Here is a 9,840-nt window from a genome sequence, read left to right on the forward strand (position 1 = left end):
TCATCCATAATTTTGATGAACTCTCTATCTTCGACTGACAAGGCTACTTTGTTGTCATCATTTGTAGTACAAAACACTGTGGTACCTAGGTTGTCATCACAAAGAACAGGAGTAACATCAGGTACTTGGATGATGTCAAGAGGCTTCTCCTTTACTTCATAATGGTGAGGGCACTGTTTGAAGTGGGATGCACGTCCATTTCCCAACATGTAAGTTTTGAAGGAGTGGATCTGAGATGACATTTTGTCCAGGCATACATCGCCCACTATTACCCAGCCTAGGTCAAGTCTTTGTGCATAAGGGGCACCGTTAGGTCCATCGCATTGGTCGCGTACTTTATGTACTCTGAGAATGTCTCTTCCTAGCAGGACCAAAATTTCAGCACTCTTGTCCATCGCAGGAATCTCATCAGCAAGGTGCCTTAAGTGAGGATGATGATATGCAGCTTCTGGAGTAGGAATCTCTCCTCTTTCATCTGGTATCTGATCACACTCAAGTAATGTTGGGAGGGGTATGCCTTCTCCATCCTTGATATGAGAGACCATGAATCCATCGACCCTTCTGCCAAAGGTCTCTACACGACCAGAACAGGTTCTGAGAGTATACGGTGTGGCGTGACCTTCTAAGCCAAAGATCTCAAAGAATTTAGGCTTAACCAGGGATCTGTTGCTCTGTTCATCTATTATGGCATACATCCTAGCAGCTTCCTCAGGATGATCCTTGGGGTATATCTTGACTAGGCATATCTTGGCACAGCATTTGTGATCCAGTCCCTCTCCACAGACTTCTGTGCATGAAGAAGAAACATTACTTTTGGCTAGAGCATGACTTTGTTGCTCCCCGCCATAATTTGAGACAGGAGTTGAGGTAGGTAGCTGCTGCAGGTTGTCTGGAAGTGGAGTAGGATGCATGGCTGTAACATGTCTGTCGCTACCGCATTCTGTGCACTTGAGGACAACTTTACAGTCTTTAGCAAAGTGGTTATAAGAAGCACAGCACTTGTAGCATATTCCAAGTTTCTGGAGAATCTCCCTGCGCTCTTGTAAAGTCTTTGCCCTAAGCCCACGACATTTCTTAAGAGGGTGAGGCTTCTTGTGAATAGGACACTGACGATTAGGGTCTTTATCTCTGGCATCCACAATGCCTTGGTCAGTAGGTGAGGTTGTGGAGGGTGAGATGTCTGTCCTTTTACCAGATATTGCTCTAGTACAGTCTAGTACAGTGATGATGAGGATGAAGCAGGCAAGTTTGGTTCACTGAAGCTGAAGCTGGGATCGTTTCTCGTCCAGGCTTGATCACTAATGAACCTGCAAAAGTATGAGAATGGAGGAAAGGATACGTTATAGTCTCTTTTGTACCTTGAGCCCTGTTGTGCCCATTTCTCTTGCAGGCCGTATGGCAGTTTAGACACCACTGGGTTGACACCATGAGCGGTGTCCAGGAAGCTTAGTCCAGATAGACGTGGGTCTGTCTTTGCCAACTCTAGCTCCATGAGGAGGTCACTTAGATCTTGGAGCTTGCGATAGTCTTTGTTTCCTATTTTTGGGAAGTTTTGCAGTCTCTTGAATAGAGCGCTCTCTATGGCTTCAGAGCTACCATAGGCTTGCTCAAGTCTTGCCCATGCAGCAACAAGACCTGCGTATGGGTGGTCAACATGTACTGTTCTCAGTCTTTTAACACGATCTACAGATTCTGGTCCCAGCCACTTTATGAGCAAATCAAGTTCTTCCTTAGTAGTAAGGTTGAGATCAGCAATATCAGCCTTGAAAGTTGATCTCCAGGCCCTGTAGCTCTCTGGACAGTCATCAAACCTTGAGAGGCTGGTGTTAATGAGCTCACGGCGAATCATATATCTGGCAAAGTCATTCAAGTCTGATCTCTCACTCTTTGGTGCCAAAGTAACTTGTGAAACCCCTTGGGTGTGAAAGTTCTCTGGTGATGTAGGGTGAGATTTACCAGGGTAAAATGATGTTGCATGAGCGTTTAACTGTGGTGTAGTCTCTAAGGCTTGTGCTGGCTGTGGCTTGAGCTGCGACTTGTCACTGGAAGTAACCTTGTTGTTGGCAGGAGTTGATGTGGTTTGCTGCATAGATGTACTTGTGTTGTAGATTTGAAGAGGCTTAGGCATATGGAGCTGAGAGGTCTGTGTGTTGAGAGTCAGAACAGTGTTGTTAGTAGGAGGTACAGGAGATGACTCTGTATCTTCGCAAATGTTATGCTTTAATACGTATTCACTGGTGCGTTCAACTGGATCCTCCAGTTCTGCTGGGATAAGGCAGTCTGAATTAGTACTTTGTCCCATCGCTTGTTGAAGGACTTTCAGCCTTGATAGGGAAGCTGCTTCCTCCCCTTCCATCTGCAGAATCTTTATTTGGGAATCTGCCTCTGCTTGTTGAGAAGCCATTTGTGCTTGGAGAGCTTTGCTTTGCGCTTCCATCTCTGCTTGCTGAGCTACCTTGCATGCTTCTATCTCTGCTTGCTGAGCTATCATCTCTGCTTGTTGAGCTATCTTGCGTGCTTCTACCTCTGCTTCCTTTCTGGTAAAAGAGCTTTGCGCCTTTTTTGATTCAGCATCAGCGCGGGCCTCTATTAGCTTATCGCTTAACGTCGAACTTCTGGAGCGAGAGGATCTAGAAGAAAGTGCAGTGCGCTTGGTTGAGGTGGATCTGTGAGATCTGGTCTCCTGCAGTTGAGTAATGCGGAGTTCGGCTTTAAACTTAGCATTTTGCACTGCAAGATCCCTTTGTTGGTTTAGTGCATCAGTCCTGGTCAGTTCTGCTGAAGAGTCCTCTATATTAGAGTCCTGCAAGAAAGCTGAGTATTTTACAGACAGCCGCTGGTAGCGTTCATACGCAGCAGATAGGCGATTTATAGAGTCTCTTAATTCAGCTGGTTGATTATTAAAGTGTGACAAAACTGACATGCATTGTGAAGTTCGGTCCCAGAGGTCTGACAGATTACTGGAGAACTCTAGTGGATTCATAGTTTTCCCTGAGTTTCTGTGTCGGTTTTATTGTACGTTTGGGTTTTACGCTCTGTTCGGGAATGTCTGCAGAATCTGCTCCCTGTACGTCTGCTGGTTCAGAGGAATGATGTATTTGTGTTGGTTCGGCCATAAAGGAGTGTTCAGAGCCTTGTCTAGACATTTTTTACTGTTCTGCAAAAATTGGTACTGTCTCTTTAAGAAGACGAACAGCAGCTTAGACAGGTGGGGTAACACAGTTCAATGCAGAGAAACAGTTTTCAACATTCACATGAAGTGCAGTAAGCTTGTGCGACCATGTGCTTTGCAAGATGGCGGCTGGCACTGAGCTTGATTGCAGATTAGGCACACACATATACACAGCAGGCTGTAGGGATTATATGCATCTTTTGACTATTCTGACTCAGATTGTTGTGATAGCAATTTATCCCTTGTGAGATCTCTCTGCCTAGCCTGTATAAGCAGATATAATCACTGTGGACAATCCTTATCAGATAGCTGAACTCACCAATACTGTGTTCATCCAGAAGTTGCTTTATTCTGTACATGTGACAACAGGATACAGCAGAATGAATGGTTTCCAGTATTATGCGGTCAAAAGATGATACTTTCTGTAGCGTACTATGCAGAATACATGTGTCCCTGTTACATGTGGTCTGTTAGCTACCTCCATGACACAGGAAGCGCTGAACTCATAAAGAAGGGAGGAGCTTCATATACAAAAGGAACTGTGTCATAGATCTCAGGGAGGCTACATAAAAAAACAAATGCATACCAAATAAGACCACTGGATGGCAGCATTACTAACTATAGAAATGTCCATAGGAAATGGTACAAAAAATAAACTATATGAATTCTCATGTACATTAACATAAATATTAACTGTGTAACAGCATATGAGGGTTGCGCATACATCATACAACCCTATGATGTAAATATTAAGATATTAAAGCTGTCTGTGCTGCCACATTGCATAAATGAAACAATCTATAATATAAATGAAATAACAAACAGACACCAATATTAAAAAAAATGTAAAAGGCCCATGATGGAAAACGTATCCATAAAAATATGTGGACGCACTTCTTCAATGGGAAATGCGTAAGGATAAAATAGACAGTAATGATGATAAAATTAATAAAAGGATGTGTAAGAATATGTATGAATATAATCCAGTCACCAGAATATAAATGAAATGGATAAAAATTGGTCATGTGGTCAAATAAGACTAAAAAATATATATACAACATACAAGATGTGTGAGAGCTAAAATTTTAACTGTTATCAATATAGCAGTTGAGATCAATATCCACGTTGTGACCAGCGGGGGTCAGCGTTCTCATGTTAAAAATCCACTTGGTCTCAGCCTGTAAGACCTGTCCTGTCTTGTTAGACCCCCTGCAATGGTTGGTAATAATTTCAATGCCCATGAATTTCAGCATTGAGGGATCTCGATTATGGTGATATCGAAAATGTTTGGACAAAGGATGTTCCTTAAAGCCTTTTCTGATGTTATACACATGTTCTATAAATCGGTCATGTATGCATCTAATGGTGCGACCTATGTACTGTCTCTTACAAGGACATTCAAGAAGATAGACAGCATACTTGCTGTTGCAACAGATAAAGGCAGTAACCTCATAAGTTTGTCCTGTAGATGTAGATGAGAAAGTACTTCTTGAGTTTCATATTACTTTGTTGGCAGATAACGCATTTCTTACAAGGGTAAAACCCCTTCATTTGTGAGAAAAAAGTAGAGTGTGTGGGGGGATCTATGATGTTGGGTGCTATCCTGTTATGAAGATTAGGTACTCTCCTGAACACTATCTCAGGTCTATCTGGTAGCTCTTTAGATAGAATCAGGTCGGCCTTCAAGATGCCCCAATTTTTATTGATGATTTTGTTAATTGCTTTATATTGAAGTGAAAAGGTGGTTACTAATGGGCAAGTTTTGCCCATTCTTTGAGCTGTAGAATTGGATAGCATGAGATCTCTGTTCATCTTAGCTACATTCTCCATTTCTGTATCGAGTTTGACTTTGTCGTAGCCCTTCTCAATTAACCTATTTTTTAATATGTCTGCCTTAGTGTAGTAAGATGTTAGATTGGTGCAGTTCCTTCTTACCCTCATAAACTGACTCTTAGGGATGTTCGCTAGCCAGATGACGTGGTGACAGCTATCCGTGGGAATGAAGCTATTTCTATCTGTATTTTTAAAAAATGCTTCGCAAATAATATGAACTCCATTATTGATAAGTGTTAAATCCAAAAAATGTATTTCTTTTGTGCTGTACTCATAAGTCAATTTAATGTTTAAATTGTTAGTGTTGAGGGTACTGAAGAAATTGACCAAAGAGCTCTCCTCCCCTTCTCATAGAAGCAATATGTCATCTATATATCGCCTATAGAACTTTAATTCCGGCCAGTCCCTCGCATATATCAGGTCTTCCTCCCACCTGGCCATGAAGAGGTTGGCCAGGCTGGGAGCAAACTTTGCCCCCATCACTACGCCCCTTTTTTGAAAATAATACTTTTGACCAAACCAAAAGTAATTGGTTTGCATGGCAAACTCAAGAAGTTCCATGATGAAATGTCTCTGCATTTCTGGGATATGTGGAGTCTCGTTTAGGTAATATTCAACTGCGTACATCCCATCATTATGATTAATATTACTGTACGGTGATGCGACGTCGGCAGTGACCAAATATGTTACTTTTTCCGTGTTAAGTTGGATCTCATTAATGTCATTAAGCACTTGTTTGGTGTCTTTTAAAAATGAAGGGGTGGTGCATACTATGGGATGAAGAAAGTGGTCTATATACTGACCCCCTCTTGCACATAGCGATCCAATTACACTTACTATCGGCCTACCCTGTGGGTGGACCCGATCCTTGTGGATTTTAAGCAAACAGTAAAGTATGGGGATTCAATAATTACCGCGCTCTAATACTAATTAAAAAAGTGCTCAGTGCTTGAAAAATAATATAAATAAATCAACAATTGATGATACCTTTAAAAAATTGTAAATACTCCTATATATGTGCCAATTAATAAATCAAATAATAATTCATGATAAAAATATATAAAAAATCCAAAAGGTATAAATAAAAAGTCCCAAGTGAAAAAAGAAAGTGCTATAGTGTTTAAGTTAAGTCAAATCAAATCAAATCATACTCTCCTTCCAACATATGGTTTGCTTCAATCCTGCAGCTTTATAATTAGCCTGTGTGTCTGTGAGGAATGATCCCACCTTTGATCCACTCTCTCCTTCTAATATGTGCTTCAATCCTGCAGCCTTGCAAGTAGCTTGTATGCCTGTGAGGGATGATCCCTCCTTTGATCTACTCCTTGTTGTAACAGCCAAATGCATGCAAAGAGAAAAGAATATATGGTGCCTTATCCCAGAGACAAATTCAGATTTTAATTCACTTTCACATTACACTCACATGTTAAAAACATCAATAGCGCTTTTTGTATAGCAAACAACCGCTGCCCGCGGTGAAGGTCTGGCCAGAGGGTGTGTACCCCACGCCGTCAGTACTCGCCGTATTAGATGTGGGGTGATGTCACTGCCCCTCCCCAATGCGTTGCGCCACAGGGACTGCGTAGCTTCGTCTGGGGGATGATGTGGAGAGTATGATTTGGGGGATGATGTGGAGACTATGATTTGATTTGATTTGACTTGAACACTATAGCACTTTCTTTTTGCACTTGGGACTTTTTATTTATACCTTTTGGATTTTTTGGACTTTATATATTTTTATCATGAATTATTATTTGATTTATTAATTGGCACATATATAGGAGTATTTACAATTTTTTAAAGGTATCATCAATTGTTGATTTATTTATATTATTTTTCAAGCACTGAGCACTTTTTTAATTAGTATTAGAGCGCGGTAATTATTGAATTAATTGATATCAAATGCATACCTGTAGAGAGTGTGCAAAATAACCAGCAATCTAGAAAAATATATATGCTCCTTTGTTAGTATACCTTGGTGGCTCACAAGTAAACACACTATAGTAAAGTATGGGGAGTCTTGGTGCTTTAGGGCACAAAAATTCTTTTTCCTTTTTAGTAATCACATTGTGCCTATATCCCTTATTGATAATGTCCTTAAGCGATTTTTTATAACTAAGTAAGGGATCTTTGGGTAGCACACCATATGTTTCCTTATCACTCAGTATATTTTGCACTTCTGCCACGTAATCAGATTTATTTAAGACCACAACCCCTCCACCCTTGTCGGCTGGTCTAACTACCAGATATTTATTGTCTAAAAGAGTCTTAAGGCCAGTTTGAATGTTTCTGGGGTTGTAAGGATGTTTAAGTTTAAGTGCTTGTAGATCTTTTAAAACGGTTTCTTTAAAGACATTAATAAAAGAATTAGACTGTGGAGGAGGGTTGAAAAGTGAGGCATTTCGTAGATTCAAATTATTCATACCATTGTTCGCATGGGTAGTTGTAACAGGATTTTTCAAAAAATGCCTTTTAATTGAAATTTTTCTCACAAATTTGTGAATATCCACGTAGGTTTGGAATTTATTGAGTCCAATTGTGGGGGCATATTTAAGTCCTTTGATATGATAATATGTTTTATTTCACTGAGTATATTAAACTCATCTTTTACCTATTATAAATTGTGTTGATACTTTTCTTGACCCGTGGCATCAGGACTTAAGGGGGATGATTAACACAGGAAAGTCTTCCTTCTTCCTTTTATACCTGGGGTCATAGGTTCTACAAAAGGCCTACTTAGCATTGCTGTTTGATTTACTTTCACTGCATATCTGTGTCCTAGACCCTTAAGTCTAAATGGTTTATACCACAGGCATTTAATTTCTATATATTTCAGATAATTTCTAGTAAATACCCCAGTTACTTTACTCCATTTGCTGTCACTGCAAGTGTAATTCTTTGTAAACTATGTCTGAACCCATGGTGTCAGAGGTGTCGGAAGGCTTGCAAAGTCAGGGCAATCTTTGGGGACCATCATCTTCCAGTGGCCCCTAGGGAGGTGGTGCTGCACATGCATGATCTCCACAATTACGTCAGGAGGAAACGTGTTAGAGGGGAAGACCTGGGGTGGAAGGAAGTGATGTGTGCCATTCAACAATGAATTTGCCAATTTGTGTGATATCATTGGAGTGTGGCTCCTTTATTCATAGCAGTGAATCTGCTGGCATGTGTTTATACTTTTTTGACTGACACATGCAAACTAGTACCACTTGCCATATGAACTTTTTTTTTTGCATGCATGGATTTTTGTTTTCTCACGTACTGATCAGTCATCTAGTTATCTAATTAAAAGTGTCCATCTTTCTGTAGGACAGTCAATTAGGCCATGCACATTTACAATGTATATATTACAGTACTCAGCTCGGTAATGGATGAGATGGCAGATCTGCGCTTATGGACCGGCGTGTATGCCACCACGGCATTCGATGCGAATGCCGCCGGCGGTAGGCCGCGGGCCTGTATCCACATATCAGCAGCATAGTACCACATGGACTTTGTATGTCCAGGCGCCAGGCAGTGCGAACTCCGCGTGTAGGCTCTGGTATATCTCTACAAGCCGCTACCGACCTGAACTGTATCTGGATGGATGTGTTTTAATAAAGATCGTATCGGGCCCATTCAGATACAGACTGGCACTGTTTAATCTAAGGGATGCTTGTACAGACGATGTACATACTGCTGGGAGCTGATAGTATGTAAATAATGGGAAACTCGCTCTCCAAAGAGAGCTTACGGGGGAGGGCAGGAAAAACTGGTTTAACTGGTTTTAGTAAGAGAGAACTTTACACTTCGAGTAGGATGGACATTCTCGTGTATGGACACTCCCTATACATTGTTCTGTGGGAGGGGATTGACTTGGCCCCCGTGCAGGGGGGTGTGTTTTTGTATAATAAAACAGGAGTCTGGTGTTAGACCCAGACAAAGTGGATTCCAACTCCAACCTGGGAGTGTCGTCTGATTATTCCTGGATCACGGGAGCTCCATTTCCCCACATCCCAAGAGAGCTAAACCTTTGCACACCAGTTGGAGGTGCAGGAATCGTGGAGTTAAGCAGCAGTCGTGGTAAGCGAAGTTCGCACAGCTTTATGGGGGATTGCTACGCATCCAACTGTGGGTACTCACGGTAAGGAGAAATTCGTTGAAAGCGAATTTCCAAGACATTTTGGCGAGCCAGAGGATTCTAACGAATTCTGCGATAGCTAACCGAGTACGAGGGGGGAATGAGCTATCATGAACTAGCAAAAAGTATGCCGGCATTCGTGGGGCTAATTTCGCTCTCTGTTAGCTAACGTGAATTCTGCTTAGCAAGGACCTATTCTTCCTAAAATTTTGATTTGTGGGTGGAAGACAAGGGTTTTTCTCTGCTAAAGCAGCAGAGGGGTGGGTTTGGTTGGCTGGATTTGGTCAAGTTTAAAAATCTTTCAACCAAAAAAATTAAACGGGTATATGTTTTAGCGGGTTAAAAGTTCTGGCATAGTTTAGGTAAGTATTTGCGGGGTTGTAGGTCTGTGGTAATTGCTTTACCTCCCTCCAGGGGAGGTAATTATTTCAGTGCTGAAAGGTTTAGACTAATCATTAACTGTTGTAAGACCTTTGTGTGCATATAGTCTGTGCAGTGTTTTGTCGGTACTACTGCTCCCAGCAAGCATGCAGCAGTGGGTCTTTTCTGTTACATGCGCATGTTAGTGTGATATGTCGGTTTTTCTATGTCTGTTCTGTGATTGTGCCAAATTGTGTTGTGTGTGTACTGTATATTGCTGTGTAATTGTCCAGTGTATGCTTTGTCCAAAAGTCTGTTTTATGTAAGAGGTTAGAGGCAATTTTGAGGCTAGAGT

This window comes from Staurois parvus, unplaced genomic scaffold (genome assembly GCF_062004578.1).
Source record: "Staurois parvus isolate SC_StPar_1 unplaced genomic scaffold, SC_StPar_1.0 ptg000508l, whole genome shotgun sequence".
NCBI classification, from domain to species: domain Eukaryota; kingdom Metazoa; phylum Chordata; class Amphibia; order Anura; family Ranidae; genus Staurois; species Staurois parvus.